The sequence below is a fragment of the Somniosus microcephalus genome, unplaced genomic scaffold (genome assembly GCF_052327205.1).
Source record: "Somniosus microcephalus isolate GS21.2 unplaced genomic scaffold, FLI_Smic_1.0 unresolved_chr1, whole genome shotgun sequence".
Classification (NCBI taxonomy): domain Eukaryota; kingdom Metazoa; phylum Chordata; class Chondrichthyes; order Squaliformes; family Somniosidae; genus Somniosus; species Somniosus microcephalus.
This window is the reverse complement of record NW_028225179.1, coordinates 149,926,421-149,947,368: the sequence shown is the minus strand read 5'-3', so window position 1 is coordinate 149,947,368 and position 20,948 is coordinate 149,926,421. Positions and strand designations below refer to the sequence as shown.

At 50.3% G+C, this 20,948-nt stretch overlaps 1 pseudogene across 1 annotated transcript in view; it reads right to left on the bottom strand.

The window, feature by feature from the left end:
• Positions 1-16,614, bottom strand: part of LOC147096247 (zinc-binding protein A33-like) — a 32,390-nt pseudogene extending 15,776 nt beyond the window's left edge. Inside the window, exons 1-5 of the transcript XR_015074872.1 lie at positions 16,151-16,614; positions 15,960-16,061; positions 15,643-15,876; positions 14,459-14,481; positions 14,246-14,361 (exon numbers count right to left, since the gene is read on the bottom strand). The product of XR_015074872.1 is annotated as a zinc-binding protein A33-like (transcript). The remainder of the gene's footprint in view (positions 1-14,245; positions 14,362-14,458; positions 14,482-15,642; positions 15,877-15,959; positions 16,062-16,150) is intronic.
• Positions 16,615-20,948: the final 4,334 nt, after the last annotated feature.

Genomic DNA, 20,948 nt, shown 5'->3' with positions numbered 1-20,948 from the left:
TTTCTATTTGTGCTGTCAACTCATTTATCTTGTTACGAATGCTGCGTGCGTTCAGGTATAGAGCATTTATTATTGTCTTTTTACCATTTTTCCCTACTTTGACCCCTCTTTCTGATGCACTCAAGTGTATACGCTCTGTCCCTTCCTGTCACACTCTGATTATCATTACCCCTATCGCTACCCTGCACTTTTGCCTTCTCATTTTTCTTTGACTTTTTAAATTTCCACTCAGCGTATCCCTCCCCCCTCCACACTATTTAGTTTAAAGCCCTATCTACAGCCCTAGTTATTCGATTCGCCAGGACACTGGCCCCAGCCTGGTTCGAATGAAGCCCGTCCCGACAGAACAGCTCCCTCTTACCCCAGTACTGGTGCCAGTGCCCCAGGAATCGAAACCCATTTCTCCAACACCAATCTTCGAGCCACTCGTTCATCTCTCTGATCCTATTTACCCTGTGTCAATTTGCACATGGCTCAGGTAGTAATCCAGAGATTATTACCGTTGTGGTTCTGCTTTTTAATTTAACCCTTAACTGCTCATACTCCCTCAACAGAATCTCTTTCTTTGTCCTACCTATGTCATTGGTACCTACATGGACCACGACAATTGGATCTGTCCCCTCCTACTCTAAGTTCCTCTCCAGTCCAGAGGCGATGTCCTTCGCCCTGACACTGGGCAGGCAACACAGCCTTCGGGACTCATGCTCTTGTCTGCAGAGAACAGTGTCTATCCCCCTAAATGTACAGTCCCCTACCACTAGCACATTTCTTTTTGCTCCCCCCACTTGAATGGCTCCCTGTTCCACGGTGCTGCGGTCAGTTTGCTCATCCTCACTGCAGTCCCTGCTCTCACCCACACAGAGAGTAAAACCTCGTAACTATTGGACAAGAGCAAGAGCTGAGGCTCATCCACCACTAACTCCTGGTTCCCCATACCTGCCTCGCTCGTAGTCACACCCACCTGTCCCTGACCACGGACCAAATTTGAATTAATTAAACTAAGGGGTGTGACTGCCTCCTGGAACAGAGCGTCCAGGTAACTCGCCCCCTCCCTGATGTGTCTCAGTGTTGACGCTCGGACTCCAGCTCATCAACACGGAGCCGAAGTTCCTCGAGCAAACAACACTTACTGCAAATGTGGTCGCCGTGGACCTCAATGGTGTCCACCAGCTCCCACATGTTGGAGCAGTAATAGATCGCCTGCCATGCCATCTCTGGAATCTTATAAATTGGCAAGATTGGTCAGGAGGTTGATTCACAGCTGACTCATTTATAAACTATTCGGTGCAGGCAAGATCCTAGGACTGGCGTGGTTAGTGCAACCTGGTCAGTTCAAGGGGTTAGGACACTGCGACCCACCAGTATTACTAGCAACAAGTTAGTACAATTGACGGGCTAGACAGAAGTTGAGCATGTCACAGATAAAGAGTTGAGAAAATTCTGTGTAACCGATTTAGTATCGTTTCTGACGAGTCAAGAAGCAGAGTCATATCAGAAGGTGATAGAGAGGGTCCAGAGCCAAGTGTCTGGGAAAGGTGGAATTAGACAAAGGGGAGCACTGGTCAGGCTATGCAGCCCATTCCTGTGTGCAGCGTAGTGAAGTAAGAGAAGGAAAACATTTAGCCGCACAGAGAATAAGAGAAGGGGAACATTTGGAAATGCAGAAAATAATAGAGGGAAAAAGAATGCCAGCAGCTAGAAATAAACAGGGAATTGGGAAGACATGAAAAGCTGCTGAGACGGCAGATCAAAAGGCGAAAAAAAGAAACTTAAAGTTGTATGATCTGTCTGTACCAGTAATCTCACGGTCACTGTATGATCTGTCTGTACCAGTAATCTCACGGTCACTGTATGATCTGTCTGCACCAGTAATCTCATGGTCATTGTATGATCTGTCTGTCCCAGTAATCTCACGGTCACTGTATGATCTGTCTGTCCCAGTAATCTCATGGTCAATGTATGATCTGTCTGTACCAGTAATCTCACGGTCACTGTATGATCTGTCTGTCCCAGTAATCTCATCATAACTGTATGATCTGTCTGTACCAGTAATCTAACAGTCCCTGTATAATCTGTCTATACCAGTAATCCCAGTCACTCTATGATCTGTCTGTACCAATAATCTCACGGTCACTGTATGATCTGTCTGTCCCAGTAATCTCATCGTAACTGTATGATCTGTCTGTACCAGTAATCTAACAGTCCCTGTATAATCTGTCTATACCAGTAATCCCAGTCACTCTATGATCTGTCTGTACCAATAATCTCACGGTCACTGTATGATCTGTCTATACCAGTAATCCCAGACACTGTATAATCTGTCTGTCCCAGTAATCTCATCGTAACTGTATGATCTGTCTGTCCCAGTAATCTCATCGTAACTGTATGATCTGTCTGTACCAGTAATCTCATGGGCATTGTATGATAAGAACATCAGAAATAGGAGCAGGAGTAGGCCATTCGGACCTTCGAGCCTGCTCCACCATTCAATGAGATCATGGCTGATCTTTTGCCGCAACTCCATTCACCGGCTTTATCGCCATATCCCTTGATGCCCTTACTAGTCAGAAATCTATCGACTTCTGTTTTGAATATACCCAATGACTGAGCCGCCACAGCCCTCTGGGGTAGAGAATTCCAAAGATTCAAGGGAAACATTCTCCCAGCATCCACCCTATCAAGCCCTGTAATAATTTTGTATGCTTCAATGAGATCCCCTCATTCTTCTGAATTCAAGAGAATACAGACCTAGTTTACTCAATCTCTTCTCATACGACAGTCCCGCCATCCCAGGAATCAATCTCGTGAACCTTCGTTGCACTCCCTCTATGGCAAGCACATCCTTCCTTAGGTAAGGAGACCAACATTGTAATGTCACGGTCACTGTATGATAATAAGAACTTAAGAACATAAGAAAATGCAAAATAGGAGCAGGAGTAGGCCATTTGGCCCTTCGAGCCTGCTCCGCAATTCAAGAAGATTATGGCTGATATGCTGCCTCATCTCCACTTCCCTGCACTATCCCCACATCCCTTAATTCTCCTAATATTCAAAAATCTATCGATCTCTGCCTTGAATATACTCAACGACTTAGGTACCACAGTTCTCTGGGATGGAGAATTCCAAAGATTCACCACCCTCTGAGTGAACAAATTTCTCCTCATCTCAGTCCGAAATGGCCCACTCCTTATTCTGAGACCGTGACCCCTAGTTCTAGACTCGCCAGCCACGGGAAATATCCTCCCTGCATCTACCCTGTCAAGCCCTGCAAGAATTTTGTACGTTTCAATGAGATCACTTCTCATTCTTCTAAACTCTAGAGAATATAGGTCTAGTCTACTCAACCTCTCCTCACCCCATCCCAGGAACCAGTCTGGTGAACCTTCGTTGCATTCGCTCTATGACATGTAAAACCTTCCTTAGGTAAGGAGAACAGAACTGTTCACAATACTCCAGATGTGGTCTTACTAGAGCCCTATATAATTGCAGTAAGACATCTTTACTCTTATACTCCAATACACTTGTAATAAAGGCCAACATACCATTTGCTTTCCTAATTGCTTGCTGTACTTGCATGTTAATTTTCAGTGATTTGTGTACAAAGACACCCACGTCCCAATGAACACCAACATTTCACAATCCCTCACCATTTATAAAATACTCTACTTTGCTATTTTCCTACCGAAGTGGATAACTTCACATCTGTCCACGTTATATTTCATTTGCCATGTTCTTGCCCACTCACTTAGCCTGTCTATATCCACTTGAAGCCTCCTTGCATTCTCCTCACAAATTACATTCCTACCCAGCTTTGAATTATCAGCAAACATGGATATATTACATTTGGTCCCTTCATCCAATTCATTAATAACAATTGTGAATAGCTGAAGCCCCAGCACTGATCATTGTGGTACCTGACTAGTTACAGATTGCTAACCCGAAAATGACCCTTTATTCCTACTCTCTGTTTTCTGTCCGTTAACCAATCCTCAATCCATGCTACTATATCAGCCCCAATCCCATGAGCCCTGATTTAGGTTAACAACCTCTTGTGTGGCACCTGCTAGAATGCCTTCTGAAAATCCAAATACACCACATCCACCGGTTCCCCCTTATCTATTCTGCTAGTTACAACATCAAAAAACTCGAACCAATTTGTCAAACATGATTTCCCTTTAATAAATCCGTGTAGACTCTGCCCAATCCTATTATTATTTTCTAGGTGCCCTGTAATCACGACGTTAATAATAGATTCCAGCAATTTTCCTACTAATGACGTCAGGCTAACTGGTCTGTAATTCCCCGTTTTCTCACTCCCAGCTCCCTTAAATGGTGGGGGTACATTTGCTACTTTCCAATCACGGGAACCATTCCAGAATCTGATCTGTCTGCATCAGGAATCTTACGGTCACTGTATGATCTGTCTGTACCAGTAATCTCACGGTCACTGTATGATCTGTCTGTACCAATAATCTCACGGTCACTGTATGATCTGTCTGTACCAGTAATCTCATGGTCATTGTATGATCTGTCTGTACCAATAATCTCATGGTCACTGTATGATCTGTCTGTACCAGTAATCTCATGGTCACTGTATGATCTGTCTGTACCAATAATCTCATGGTCACTGTATGCTCTGTCTGTACCAATAATCTCATGGTCACTGTATGATCTGTCTGCACCAATAATCACATGGTCATTGTATGATCTCTCTGTACCAGTAATGTCACAATCATTGTATGATCTGTCTGTACCAGTAATCTCACGGTCACTATATGATCTGTCTGTACCAGTAATCTCACAGTCACTGTATGATCTGTCTGTACCAGTAATCTCACGGTCACTGTATGATCTGTCTGTACCAGGAATCTCACGGTCACTGTATGATCTGTCTGTACCAGTAATCTCACGGTCACTGTATGATCTGTCTGTACCAGTAATCTCACGATCATTGTATGATCTGTCTGTACCAGTAATCTCATGGTCATTGTATGATCTGTCTGTACCAGTAATCTCACGATCATTGTATGATCTGTCTGTACCAGTAATCTCATGGTCATTGTATGATCTGTCTGTACCAGTAATGTCACAATCATTGTATGATCTGTCTGTACCAGTAATCTCACGGTCACTATATGATCTGTCTGTACCAGTAATCTCACAGTCACTGTATGATCTGTCTGTACCAGTAATCTCACGGTCACTGTATGATCTGTCTGTACCAGGAATCTCACGGTCACTGTATGATCTGTCTGTACCAGTAATCTCACGGTCACTGTATGATCTGTCTGTGCCAGTAATCTCATGGTCACTGTGTGATCTGTCTATACCAGTACTCATGGTCAATGTATGATCTGTCTGTACCAGGAATCTCACGGTCACTGTATGATCTGTCTGTACCAGTAATCTCACAGTCACTGTATGATCTGTCTGTACCAGGAATCTCACGGTCACTGTATGATCTGTCTATACCAGTAATCTCACGGTCACTGTGATCTGTCTATACCAGTACTCTCGGTAAATGTACGACCGGTCTGTACCAGGAATCTCACGGTCACTGTATGATCTGTCTGTACCAGTAATCTCAGTGTCACTGTATGATAATAAGAACTTAAGAACATATGAAATAGGAGCAGGAGTCGGCCAATTGGCCAGTCGAGCCTGCTCCGTCATTCAATATGATGATGGCTGATCTGCTGCATCTTCTCCACTTTCCTGCACTATCCTCATATCCCTTGATGCTCCTAATATTCAGAAATCTATCGATCTCTGTCTTGAATATACTCAACGACTGAGCCGCTAGAGTTCTCTGGGGTAGAGAATTCCAAAATTTCACCACCCTCTGAGTGAAGAAATTTCTCATCTCAGTTCTATATGGTCGTCTCCTTATTCTGAGACTTTGACCCCTGGTTCTAGACTCACCAGCCAGGGGAAATATCCTCCCTGCATCTACCCTGTCAAGCCTGTAAGAATTTTGTATGTTTCAATGAGATCACCTCTCATTCTTCTAAACTCTAGAGAATATAGGCCCAGTCTACTCAATCTCTCCTCATAGGACAATCCCCCCATTCCCAGGAACCATTCTGGTGAACCTTTGTTGCACTCCCTCTATGGCAAGTACATCTTTCCTTAGGTAAGGAGAACAGAACTGTTGACAATACTCCAGATGTGGTCTTACTAGAGCCCTATATAATTGCAGTAAGACACGGTGGCATAGTGGTTAGCACTGTTGCCTCACAGCACCAGGGACCCGGGTTCGAATCCGGCCTCGGGTGACTGTGCAAACTCCACACAGACATTCTCCCCGTGTTTGTGTGGGTTTCCTCCGGGTGCTCCGGTTTCCTCCCACAGTCCAAAGATGTGCGGGTTAGGTTGATTGGCTATGATAAATTGACCCTTAGTGTTAGGGGGATTAAATACGTGGGGTTACGGGGATAGGGTGGGATATGTGTTGGTGTAGGGGTTACGGGGATCGGGTGGGATATGTGTCGGTGCATGCTCGATGGGCCGAAATGGCCTCTATCTGCACTGTGGGGTTTCTGTGATTCTGTGATATTTACTCTTATACTCCAATCCTCTTGTAATAAAGGCCAACATACCATTTGCTTTCCTAATTGCGTGCTGTACTTGCATGTTAACTTTCTGTGATTCGTGTACAAGGACACCCAGGTCCCAATGAGCACCAACATTTCACAATCCCTCACCATTTATAAAATAAGCTGCTTTGCTATTTTCCTACCAAAGTGAATAACTTCACATTTGTCCACATTATATTTCATTTGCCATGTTCCTGCCCACTCACTTAGTCTGTCTATATCGACTTTAAGCCTCCTTGCATCCTCCACACAACTTACATTCCCACCCAGCAAACTTGTATCATCAGCAAACTTGGATATATTACATTTGGTCCTCTCATCCAAATCATTGATGTAGATTGTGAACAGCTGAGGCCCAAGCACTGATCATTGCGGTACCCCACTAGTTACAGATTGCCAACACGAAAATGAACCATTTATTTCGACTCTCTGATTTCTGTCCAGTAACCCAATCCTCAATCCATGCTACTATATTAGCCCCAATCCCTGGAGCCCTAATTTTGGTTAAGGCACCTTATCGAATGCCTTTTTAATTCCAAATACACCACATTTAAATTAAGATGGCGGCGCGCACGGTCGCAGCGGCTTTGTCTCTCCCGAGACTGAGCGTTTTCACCCTCCTTCTGAGTCTCTTCTGGACTCTGCTGATAAGGGAATTGAGGGCAGACCTACCGTACAGCCGGCAGACGCTCCTAGACATCGGGGCTGACTGCGTGCGGCTCACACTCGGCGGCATCGATCTGCCTCCCGACATCGCCCGACCCCCGGGACCAGCGTGGCGTCCTTCCCCAGCCGGAAGTCAACGCAGACCGCGCAGGGAACGCAAGCAGAAGCGGGGTAAGAGGGCCGGTATCCAAAACAGGCTGAAGAGGGCCCCACACAAACCCTCCCTCCCAAGTATTTTCCTGGCCAACGTCAGGTCACTGGAAAACAAAATGGAGGAGATCAAACTGGATCTCTCCACACAGAAAAGGACAAAGGAATGCTGCGCCATGATCTTCACAGAGACCTGGCTGAACAACGGCATCCCTGACACCACCATCCAACTAGAAGGATGCACGGTCTTCCGCGCCGACAGAACTGCAGACTCCGGTAAGAGCAAGGGAGGCGGTTTGTGCATTTACACTAACAATGCCTGGTGCACTAACTGACATAATCGATAGATCCTGCTCGGCTGATTTGGAATTCCTCATGGTAAGGTGCAGACCCTTCTACCTGCCTCGGGAATTCACGGCTGTTATCATCACTGCGGTCTACATCCCACCACACGCTAATGCCAAACTAGCACTGAAGGACCTCTACAGGGCCATCAGCGAACAACAAACTACGCACCCAGACGGAGCTTTTATCGTCGCAGGGGACTTCAATCACATAAACCTAAAAACTGTACTACCGAAATTCCACCAGAATGTCCCCTGCCCCACAAGAGGGGAGAACACTCTGGATCAAGTCTACACGAGCATTGTAGACGCTTATAAGGCCATTCCCTGCCCCCACCTTGGGAAGTCTGACCACCTCTCCCTGTTTCTAGCCCCGGCATACAAACTGCTCATCAAAAGAGGGAGAACATCAGTGAGATCAGTGAAAGTATGGCCAGAGGGGGCAGTCTCGGAGCTTCAGGATTGCTTCGAACGCACTGATTGGGGCATGTTTGCCCATAATGACATCGAGGAATACGCATCCACAGTGCTATTCTACATTAACAGCTGCGTCGAGGTCGTCACAACCCATAAAAATATCAGGACATACCCCAACCAGAAACCCTGGATGAACGGAGAGGTCCGCTCACTGTTGAAAGCACGCAACGCAGCATTTAAATCTGGCGACGCGGCGGCTTACAGTGCAGCTAGGACCAACCTAAAAAAGGGGATCAGGACTGCCAAAAGGAAACAGACACTGCGGATAGAGGATCACTTCTGCAACAACTCGGACCCCCGGCGCATGTGGCAAGGCATCCAGTCCATCACGGACTACAAGGGCAAAAACACCAGCCCCCCCGGTCAGCGATGCCTCCCTTCTGGAGGAGCTTAACAACTTCTACGCTCGCTTCGACAGGGACAACAGGGAGCCGGCTACCAAAGCCTTGCCACCCCCAGAAGACCAGGTGCTCACTCTGTCGACCTCCGACGTAAGGGGTGTTCTACGCGGAGTGAACACACGAAAGGCTGCTGGACCGGATAGCATCCCTGGACGGGTACTCAAGGAATGTGCTGATCAGCTGGCTGATGTCTTCACCGCCATCTTCAATCTGTCATTGGCCCAGGCAGTAGTCCCTACATGCTTCAAGACCGCTACCATTATTCCTGTGCCAAAACAAACGGCTGTGACATGTCTGAACGACTATCGACCTGTCGCACTCACACCCATCATAATGAAGTGTTTCGAGAGACTGGTCCTGGCTCACATCAAAGCCAGTGTTCCCGCCTCTATTGACCAACACCAGATTGCCTATTGTGCAAACAGATCAATGGAGGATGCAATCACAACTGCTCTACACTCTGCACTGAATCACTTAGATGGTAAGGAGACCTACATCAGAATGCTGTTCATAGACTACAGCTCAGCATTCAACACTATCGTCCCCAACAAGTTGGCCACCAAACTCCAAACTCTTGGCCTGAACACTTCCCTCTGCATCTGGACCCTGGACTTCCTAACAAACAGACCCCAGTCTGTCAAATTAGGTAACCACACCTCCCCCCCGCCGACCCTGAACACGGGAGCCCCACAAGGATGTGTGCTGAGCTCCCTCCTCTACTCCCTCTTCACCCACGACTGTGTGGCTGTTCATGGTTCCAACACCATCATCAAGTTTGCGGATGATACCACGGTGGTAGGCCAGATCACCAACAATGATGAGGCAGCCTACAGGGAGGAGGTCCAGCATCTCGTGAAGTGGTGCGCCGATAACAACCTGGCCCTTAACATCAAGAAAACCAAAGAAATCATTGTGGACTTCAGGAAGTCTAAAAGCGGAAGTCACACCCCCATCCACATCAATGGGGCTGTGGTGGAAAGGGTGGACAGCTTTAAGTTCCTCGGAGTCCACATCACGGAAGACCTCTCCTGGTCCCTCAATACCTCCTCTCTGGTGAAGAAGGCCCAGCAGCGCCTATATTTTCTAAGGAGGCTGAAGGGATGTAACCTGTCACCCCTGATCCTCTCTAACTTTTACCGCTGCACAATAGGGAGCATCCTGACAAACTGTATCACAGTATGGTATGGCAGCTGTAGCTACTATGACCGGAAAGCCCTGCAGCGGGTAGTCAAAACTGCCCAACGCATTACCGGCACCTGGCTACCGACCATAGAGCACATATACCAGAAACGCTGTCTACGGAGGTCACGGTCCATCATCAAAGACCCTACCCACTCCAGCCACAGTCTGTTCGCCCTCCTGCCATCTGGGAGACGCTACAGATGCATTCGCACCCGAACGACCAGATTTAGGAACAGCTTCTTTCCCAGGGCTGTCATCCTACTGAACTCCACAAATAAACTCTAAAGCCTGCACATCTGACAATGCACTTTATTATGGTTATGTTCATGTTAATGTATTACAAGCCAAATGTATGTTGAATGTTTAAATGTCTTAATCTAAATGTACACTCTCGGGAGCCGCAAGCCTACATTTTGTTGTACTGCACTTGTGCACTAACAATGACAATAAAAGTTGATTTGATTTGATTTATCCGCTGGTTCCCCTTATCTATTCTGCTAGTTACATCAAAAAACACTAACAGATTTGGCAAACACGATTTCCCTTCAATAAATCCGTGTTGACTCTGCCCAATCCTATTATTATGTTCGAAGTGCCCAGTTACCACATCGTTAATAATAGATTCCAGCATTTTTCCTAATACTGATGTCAAGCTAAATCTTCTGTAATTCCCAGGTATCTCTCTCCCAACTATCTTTAATAGTGGGGTTACATTTGCAACTTTCCAATCGCAGGCACCATTCTAGAATCTGTGATCTGTCTGTACCAGGAATCATACGGTCAATATATGATCTGTCTGTATCAGTAATCTCACGGTCACTGTATAATCTGTCTCTACCAGTAATCTCATGGTTACTATATGATCTGTCTGTACCAGTAATCTCATGGTCACTGTATGATCTGTCTGTACCAGTAATCTCATGGTCACTGTTTGATCGGTTTGTAACAGTAATCTCATGGTCACCGTATGATCTGTCCGTACCAGTAATAGAAACATAGAAGATAGGAGCAGGAGTAGGCCATTCGGCCCTTCGAGCCTGCTCCGCCATTCAACGAGATCATGGCTGATCATCCAAACCCTAGCACCTGGTCCCTACACCGACAGCCATCCCACACAAGCCCTATCCCCGTAACCCCACGTATTTAATCCCCCCCTAACACTAAGGGCCAATTTTTTTTTTTTTTTTGGTCATGGCCAATCAACCTAACCCGCACATCTTTGGACTGTGGGAGGAAACCGGAGCACCCGGAGGAAACCCACGCAAACACGGGGAGAATGTGCAAACTCCACACAGACAGTCACCCGAGGCCGGATTTGAACCCGGGTCCCTGGCGCTGTGAGGCAACAGTGCTAACCACTATGCCACTAATCTCAGTCACTCTATGGTCTGTCTGTAGTAGGAATCTCATGATTATTGTTTGATCTATGTATAAGAGCAATCTCACAGTCGCTTTTTGATCGGTCTATACCAGTAATCTCACGGTCACTGTATGATCTGTCTGTAACAGTAATCTCATTCACTGTATGATCTGTTGTACTAGTAATCTCACGGTCACTGTATGATCTGTCTGTACCAGAAATCTCACGGTCACTAAGATCTGTCTGTACCTGTAATCTCAATCGCTGTATGATCTGTTTGTACCAGATACTCATGGTCACTATGATCTGTCTGTACCAGAAGTCTCACCGTCGATGTAAGATCTGTATGTACCAGTAATCTCACGGGTACTGGTACATACAGTTCAGTTGCTTCAGTTGTACAAGGTATTGGTGAGACCGCACCTGGAATACTGCGTACAGTTTTGGTGTCCATACTTAAGAAAGGACATACTTGCTCTCGAGTCAGTACAAAGAAGGTTCACTCGGTTAATCCCGGGGATGAGGGGATGGACATATGAGGAGAGGTTGAGTAGATTGGGACTCTACTCATTGGAGTTCAGAAGAATGAGAGGCGATCTTATTGAAACATATAAGATTGTGAAGGGGTTGGATCGGGTGGATGCGGGGAAGATGTTCCCGATGATGGGTGAAACTAGAACTAGGGGGCATAGTCTTAGAATAAGGGGCTGCTCTTTCAAAACTGAGATGAGGAGGAACTACTTCACTCAGAGGGTGGTAGGTCCATGGAATATGCTGCCCCAAAAAGCTGTAGAAGCTACATCATTACATAAATTTAAAACAGAAATAGACAGTTTCCTAGAAGTAAAGGGAATTAAGGGTTACGGGGAGCGGGCAGGAATTTGGACATGAGTCTAGGTTCAGATCGGTCATGGCCCGGTGGGTAGCGGAGCGGGCCCAGGGGCCGTGTAGCCTGATCCTGCTCCTATTTCGTGTGTCTAATTCTGTTAGATGCAGGAGATGGTTCTGTGATAGTGGATTGGCGGTTAGGATCAGATCAGCCATGATCTTATTGAATGGCGGAGCAGACTCGAGGGGCCGATTGGCCTACTCCTGCTCCTATTTCTTATGTTCTTATGTCACTGTATGAGCTGTCTGTAGCAGTAATCTCACGGTCACTGTATGATCTGTTTACCAGTAATCTCAGTCACTGTATGTATTGGGTGGTTTAATATGATTGAAAAGTATTAAACTGTTCACTCATTATTTCCTAGCTTGTTTAAAGGGGTCTTAAGACAGATTCTTCTGTAAAAAGCCAATGTATATTTAGCATATTAGGGGACAAACACCCTAAATCCCTCCTCAATGCGGACAAGAACACATCCCGCAGATGGAGTGAGGAAACGAGCTGCCACAGGGGAAAAGGTAAGGAAGGGCAGTGAATAAATAATTCAAGGGAAAAAGTAGAGGAAAAAAAAAGAGGATGAAGCAGTTGTGGTCCACAACTCGATCAGTCTGAACAGCAGCCTGGACAGGAACTCAAACAAAACTGGTACAATCGGGCAGGCCCCAGATTCAGAGACACCCTCAAGTGGAAAAGACACCCTGGAGACAGCAAACCGACATCACCCTGAATACAGTCCATCAATCAAATTATATCCACGAATCTCAACAGACTCCAGCACATAATCAGGCAAAACAAAACTGACTGATATAAAAGGACAGGTGGAAGCACCATTTCTACAGGAGATCCTCCTCACCACCCTCAGAACACACCAAGTTTGTGAGTGAGTGGGTGGGACCAATGCTGGCCACCTTCTACTGACCCAAGAGCAGAGGATAGTCACACTAATCAACAGGAACCTTCCCATAACTCTGAGACACGCATTCCTGGAGAAGGAGGCCGCTCCATCCTAAAGAATCTCGAATAACAGGAGAACCCAAAGTGATGCTTCAGTTCGGTGTCCTGAATGAGGTGTCCGCACATTCCCCACATCAGCAATCCTCACACTCGCCCCACGTATGGACAGCACAGTAACCATGAGTGGAGACCTAAACTGTGCTCTTCACTCCCAACGGGAGAAGCTTCCAGTGGACACAGGGCACTAGGACAAGCAGCCGGAGCAATCTGGGGAAAGTATTGACCTGGTCCCACACCAACTAATAGCTCCCCTATCAGGTTTCACAAGGCCCTAATCACGGAGCTTACTCTCCCGCTACTGAAACCCCGCACTATGTGCTGGAGACAAGGACACAGACACACTTAACTTAGTCACAATCAGGTTAATACATATGAGCAGAAAGGTCACCACCATTGCTCATCAATGAAAATTAAATCCCTCCTCAATGCGGACAAGAAAATATTGGCCAATATCTTAACCTCCAGCTATCTCCGGCCTGGTCCATGCAAACAAATAGGGTTCATACGGGGCTGCACGTGGGGGCAAAGCACCAGCGGTTATTCAATGTGATGCACCATTGTCATACCTCTACCCTGAAACTCTCCCTGGATGTATAAGAGATATTTGTCTAGGGCGAGTGGAATGATTCAAGGCAATTGAGAGAATAAGCCTTGGTGACACTTTCAGCAATCCAGTGCTTGCACCCCAGGTCCACAGTGAGCACCAGCTAACTCTATACCCCTCACCACTCCTCCCTCAACAGGCAGAGAAAGCCTCGCTCCCAGGCTTCCTGTCCTGACCTTGGTCACGGACATGAGTTTGACACACAAGATGGAGATGATTCAGGAGATGAGTATTGTAGAGGAGGAAAGGTTCAGCTGGGAAGGGCGCGTGTTTCCTGTTGCTGAAGTGTGCAAAGTATCGATGGGTTCTGGAGGCTGTGGTTCATCTGAGGGTCCCTGTGTTGGTCATGTTCGGGGAGCTGACATTTCCAGCTAACCAGTTGAAGGCGATGCTTTTTAGAAGATGGATTTGGTGCGTGAATAACACGAACTCCGTCCAGGCCCACTTTTAACGTCGTTCATTTGCAACTACTTAGTATTAAAAGATACTTTCTATGATATTTTTATGTATAACGAAACAAATTATGAGATATAAATCAGGCCAAAGGAACTTATATGAGTTTTACCGGTGTTCATGACATCCAACATTTCACTCCACACTGCATATAGTAAAGGGCCGTTGAATTTTTCGATAGACAGGGTGGCATCTGCTAATGTCAACATAGTATCGTCCTCACTAATCCTGCAAATATCAAACAATTGGTTATAAATTGACCATAAACACTTTTCTGAGCTATTTTACCAAACTGTGCAGAGTTTCAGTAAAGAGCATGGCCTACCTCCTCTTCTGACGAGTTTCTTCCTGAAATAAATAAAACACAATCTGAGTTGACAGAGACTGAGCGTCTATATCCCGACAGCAGAAATTACACCCAGATTGTTACAAGCTGCTGATAATTCCCAATTCTCACTGCTGCCCACACACAGATAGAAAGAGGATATTACAAAAAGGATATAGAAGCACTGGAGAAAGTATAAAAGAGATTTACAAGAATGATACCAGAACTGCGAGGGTTCAACTAACAGGAAAGAGTGAACAGAAAAGATTATTCTCTGGAAAAGAGAAGACTGAGAGGTGACCTGAGCGAGGTCTTTAACATTATGAAAGGATTCGATAGGGCAGATGTAGAGAAGATGTTTCCACTTGTGGGGAGTCTAAAGCGAGGGGTCATAAATATAAGATAGTCAGTAATAAATCCAAAAGGGAATTTAGGAGAAATCTCTTTACTCGGAGAGTGTTTAGAATGTGGAACTCGCTACCACATGGGGTAGTTGAGGTGAATAGCACCGATATATTTAAAAGGGAGCGAGATCAGTACATGAGGGAGAAAGGAACAGAAGGATATATTGATAGGGTGAGATGAAGTAAGGTGGGAGGAGGCTCGTGTGGAGCATAAACACTGACATTGATCTGATGGGCCGAATGGCCGGCCTCTGTGCTGTAAAATTCTGTGTAATTCTATGAGCGGCATATTTGAAAACAGGCCAATGGAAATTACACGAAAAATTATTAAATGCTTCTGATAGAAGCAGGTTATAGTTGATAAATCTTATTAGAGTATCAGATACTAGAAATCAACATCAGTGTCACTCACAGACACAGTGCCTCTCACACCCACCCTACCAGACACACCCACACTCACAACATGGGACTGGAACTGGATTGGAATCTGAGTTTCAGGAGGATATTAAACTTGGGCACCACAGAAATAATTACAGACTAAATATCAAGATCACGGCAACTCATTCCCGGGGAGGTTGCAGGTATTCCCGGGATCCTGTAGATATTGTGGGAGGCCGATTAGCTCGGTGACAACAGAAGCTCCGCCCCGGATAGACAAAACAATCGATCGGTTTAAATCAAGTGACGAATTATTGGGAAAATGCTGCATTTATTTCAAAATTCTCGCCGTCAACTTGTGACTGTGAACTTTCACTGACTAAACTGAAATATAATCCTCACCGTCAGAAATGTAAGCTCGTCTTTTTGCTCCATCTGTTTCTGCAACTTTGAGAGTTTCTCCTGAATAGAATTTAAATTCGCTTGAATTTCTCGAAGATTTTCCTCCATTGATTCTAGAATCTCCCCCTCTTCTTCCCTGAGATCTCGGATTAATCGCTGCTCTTTCTCACTGAGAATCTGGTGCATTTTAGCGAAGTCGGATGTGATGCGGGTCTGCAGACTGCTCGAGTGTTCCTACCAAATGAAATGTGAAAAATAATACGTTTCCGCATTAAAACCAAAAAAACCGAATCAAACTTCGAAAATCAGCACAGGGCGATTTACCCTAATTTCGGAATCTTCTGTTTCTGCCGTCGCTCCGTTTCTAGAACCGCCGATTTCTTCTCTGTGAGAGAATCTAAGGAAGATTTCAGCAGACCCTGGGATTGGGAGAGAAAAATCACAGAATAAAAGTGTTAGGCATGAAAATGTGATAAAATAATCAGGTGATCAAATCTGTTCCTTTTACCTTGTAGATTCCAACAGCTTCTTTAATGGGCATGAAGTTGTGAGATTTGTGTTCCCGCGCATCTCTACAAATCAGACAGATCAGTTTCTTGTCAGTTTCACAAAACAGCTTCAGTTCTTCCTGATGTTCCTCACAGTGAGGTTTACTTTCCTTCTCTTTCGGATTCAGGTTTAATTTTCGCGCTTTCTCGGACAGATTCGCTAAGGCCCGACTGGCTCTGAGGTTTATTTCCGGAAACTCCTCTCTACATTCTGGGCAGGAGTTTGTCTCCTTTTCCCAACACTGTGTGATACAGGAGCGGCAGAAGTTGTGGCCACACTCCAGTATTACCGGATCGGTGAAGAAATCCAGACAAATGGGACAATTTAAATCCTCTGTGAAACTCTCCGCCTCGTGTCTGGAAGCCATGATCAGTTTCAGTCCTTCCTGATTGAAACTGCTGGTGTGGTGTTTCCAGGGCGGAGCCTCCCGGTTCCCAGTCTGAGATCACTCGTGTATCCGGGAGCTGCTGCTCACAGCTGGATGAAATAGTGTCAGATTTACAAGGAGAAAAAACAGTCCCTGACTTTTCAAGCTGCACCCACCGGAGAGTCAAACGGGCATTTTACTGAGGCTGGGAAACGGAGAGGGAAAAGGGAGGAGCCGAGTATCCGGGGCGGGGCTCTACGGGGAAGCGGATTGGCCGGAGCGCCTGTCACTCAGAGTGAGGGGCGGGTTCCCGGCGGGGCCTCAGCGGGAGTCGGACGCGGAGCTCGGGTAGTGAGTTGGGGCCGAGCGGCAGTGACGCCGCGCTGGGCTCTGGTCTCAGGCAGTTGGTGAGGCTCACGGCGGCCGCCGCCTGGTTTTATACTCGGGGTTTATTTCAAACTTTGGATTCTTCTTGTTTGGTGAGCGAGCTGGACAGTCGCTTCTTCACCGATAACTTGCTGACCAGAGAGGACTGGGGTAAGGAGGAGGAGAGGAGGGTACTGGGTAAGGAGGAGGAGAAGACTGGGGTGAGGAGGAGGAGGGGACTGGGGTGAGGAGGAGGAGGGGACTGGGGTGAGGAGGAGGAGGGACTGGGGTGAGGAGGAGGAGGAGGAGGGGACTGGGGTAAGGAGGAGGAGGGGGGACTTGGATAAGGAGGAGGAGGAGGAGGAGCAGGAGGGAGGAGGAGGGGGGACTGGGGGGAGCAGGAGAGGAGGAGGCGGAGGGGGGGACGGGTGAGGAGGAGGAGCAGGAGGAGGAGGGGGGGACTGGGGTGAGGAGGAGGAGCAGGAGGAGGAGGGGGGGACTGGGGTGAGGAGGAGGAGGCAGGAGGAGGAGGGGGGGACTGGGGTGAGGAGGAGGAGCAGGGAGGAGGAGGGGGGGACTGGGGTGAGGAGGAGGAGCAGGAGGAGGAGGGGGGGACTGGGGTGAGGAGGAGGAGCAGGAGGAGGAGGGGGGGACTGGGGTGAGGAGGAGGAGCAGGAGGAGGAGGGGGGGACTGGGGTGAGGAGGAGGAGCAGGAGGAGGAGGGGGGACTGGGGGTGAGGAGGAGCAGGAGGAGGAGGGGGGACTGGGGTGAGGAGGAGGAGGAGGGGGGGACTGGGGTGAGGAGGAGGAGGAGCAGGAGGAGGAGGGGGGGACTGGGGTGAGGAGGAGCAGGAGGAGGAGCAGGAGGAGGAGGGGGGGACTGGGGTAAGGAGGAGGAGGAGGAGGAGGGGGGACTGGGGTGAGGAGGAGGAGAGGAGGGGGGGACTGGGGTGAGGAGGAGGAGGGGGGACTGGGGTGAGGAGGAGGAGGGGGGGACTGGGTGAGGAGGAGGAGGGGGGGACTGGGGTGAGGAGGAGGAGGGGTGGGACTGGGGTGAGGGAGGAGGAGGGGGGGACTGGGGTGAGGAGGAGGAGGAGGGGGGGGACTGGGGGTGAGGAGGAGGAGGAGGGGGGGACTGGGGTGAGGAGGAGGAGGAGGGGGGGACTGGGGTGAGGAGGAGGAGGAGGGGGGGGACTGGGGTGAGGAGGAGGAGGAGGGGGGGACTGGGGTGAGGAGGAGGAGAGGGGGGGACTGGGGTGAGGAGGAGGAGGGGGGGACTGGGGTGAGGAGGAGGAGGAGGGGGGGACTGGGTGAGGAGGAGGAGGAGGGGGGACTGGGGTGAGGAGGAGGAGGAGGGGGGACTGGGTGAGGAGGAGGAGGGGGGACTGGGGTAAGGAGGAGGAGGAGGGGGGACTGGGGTAAGGAGGGGGGGACTGGGGTAAGGAGGAGAGGAGGAGGAGGGGGACTGGGGTAAGGAGGAGGGGGGACTGGGTAAGGAGGAGGAGGAGGAGGGGGGGACTGGGGTAGGGAGGAGGAGGAGGGGGGGACTGGGTAAGGAGGAGGGGGGACTGGGGTAAGGAGGAGGAGGAGGAGGGGGGGACTGGGGTAAGGAGGAGGAGGAGGAGGGGGGGACTGGGGTAAGGAGGAGGAGGAGGAGGGGGGGACTGGGGTAAGGAGGAGGAGGAGGAGGAGGGGGACTGGGGTAAGGAGGAGGAGGAGGGGGGACTGGGGTAAGGAGGAGGAGGAGGGGGACTGGGGTGAGGAGGAGGAGGAGGGGGGGACTGGGTGAGGAGGAGGAGGGGGGGACTGGGGTAAGGAGGAGGAGGAGGAGGGGGGACTGGGGTAAGGAGGAGGAGGAGGGGGGACTGGGGTAAGGAGGGGGGACTGGGGTAAGGAGGAGGAGGAGGAGGGGGGGACTGGGGTAAGGAGGAGGGGGGGACTGGGGTAAGGAGGAGGAGGGGGGGACTGGGGTAAGGAGGAGGAGGAGGAGGGGGGGACTGGGTAAGGAGGGGGGGACTGGGGTAAGGAGGGGGGGACTGGGGTAAGGAGGGGGGGACTGGGTAAGGAGGAGGAGGGGGGGACTGGGGTAAGGAGGAGGAGGAGGAGGGGGGGACTGGGGTAAGGAGGGGGGGACTGGGGTAAGGAGGAGGGGGGACTGGGGTAAGGAGGAGGGGGGGACTGGGGTAAGGAGGAGGGGGGGACTGGGGTAAGGAGGAGGAGGAGGAGGGGGGACTGGGGTAAGGGAGGAGGAGGAGGGGGGGACTGGGGTAAGGAGGAGGGGGGGACTGGGGTAAGGAGGAGGAGGAGGAGGAGGGGGGGACTGGGGTAAGGAGGAGGAGGAGGAGGAGGGGGGGACTGGGGTAAGGAGGAGGAGGAGGAGGGGGGGACTGGGGTAAGGAGGAGGAGGAGGAGGGGGGACTGGGGTAAGGAGGAGGAGGAGGAGGAGGGGACTGGGGTAAGGAGGAGGAGGAGGGGGGGACTGGGGTAAGGAGGAGGAGGAGGAGGAGGGGGACTGGGTAAGGAGGAGGAGGAGGAGGGGGTGACTGGGGTAAGGAGGAGGAGGGGGGGACTGGGGTAAGGAGAGAGGAGGAGGAGGAGGGGGGGACTGGGTAAGGAGGAGGAGGAGGGGGACTGGGAGGAGGAGGAGGGGGGGACTGGGGTAAGGAGGAGGAGGGGGGGACTGGGGTAAGGAGGAGGAGGAGGAGGAGGGGGGGACTGGGGTAAGGAGGAGGAGGAGGATGAGGGGGGGACTGGGGTGAGGAGGAGGAGGGGGGGACTGGGTAAGGAGGAGGAGGAGGAGGAGCAGGGGGGGACTGGGGTAAGGAGGAGGAGGAGAAGGGGGGGACTGGGGTGAGGAGGAGGAGGAGGAGGAGGGGACTGGGGTAAGGAGGAGGAGGAGGAGGGGGGGACTGGGGTAAGAGGAGGAGGGGGGGACTGGGGTAAGGAGGAGGAGAGGAGGAGGGGGGGACTGGGGTAAGGAGGAGGAGGAGGAGGGGGGGACTGGGGTAAGGAGGAGGAGGAGGAGGGGGGACTGGGGTAAGGAGGAGGAGGGGGGACTGGGTAAGAGGAGGAGGAGGAGGGGGACTGGGGTAAGGAGGAGGAGGAGGAGGGGACTGGGGGGAGGAGGAGGAGGAGGAGGGGGGACTGGGGTAAGGAGGAGGAGGAGGAGGAGGGACTGGGGTAAGGAGGAGGAGGAGGAGGGGGGGACTGGGGTAAGGAGGAGGAGGAGGGGGGGACTGGGGTAAGGAGGAGGAGGAGGGGGGGACTGGGGTAAGGAGGAGGAGGAGGAGAGGGGGGGACTGGGGTAAGGAGGAGGAGGAGGAGGAGGGGACTGGGGGGAGGAGGAGGAGGAGGAGGAGGGGGGGACTGGGGTAAGGAGGAGGAGGAGGGGGGGACTGGGGTAAGGAGGAGGAGGAGGAGGAGGGGACTGGGGTAAGGAGGAGGAGGAGGAGGAGGGGGGGACTGGGTAAGGAGGAGGAGGAGGGGGGGACTGGGGTAAGGAGGAGGAGGAGGAGGAGAAGGGGGGACTGGGGTAAGGAGGAGGAGGAGGAGGGGGGGACTGGGGTAAGGAGGAGGAGGAGGAGGGGGGGACTGGGGTAAGGAGGAGGAGGAGGAGGGGGGGACTGGGGTAAGGAGGAGAGGAGGAGGAGGGGGGGACTGGGGTAAGGAGGAGGAGGAGGAGGGGGGGGACTGGGGTAAGGAGGAGGAGGAGGGGGGGACTGGGGTAAGGAGGAGGAGGAGGAGAAGGGGGGGACTGGGGTAAGGAGGAGGAGGAGGAGGAGGGGACTGGGGGGAGGAGGAGAGGAGGAGGAGGGGGGGACTGGGGTAAGGAGGGAGGAGGAGGGGGGGACTGGGGTAAGGAGGAGGAGGAGGAGGAGGGGACTGGGGTAAGGAGGAGGAGGAGGAGGAGGGGGGACTGGGGTAAGGAGGAGAGGAGGGGGGGACTGGGGGTAAGGAGGAGGAGGAGGAGGAGAAAGGGGGGGGACTGGGGTAAGGAGGGAGGAGGAGGAGGGGGGGACTGGGG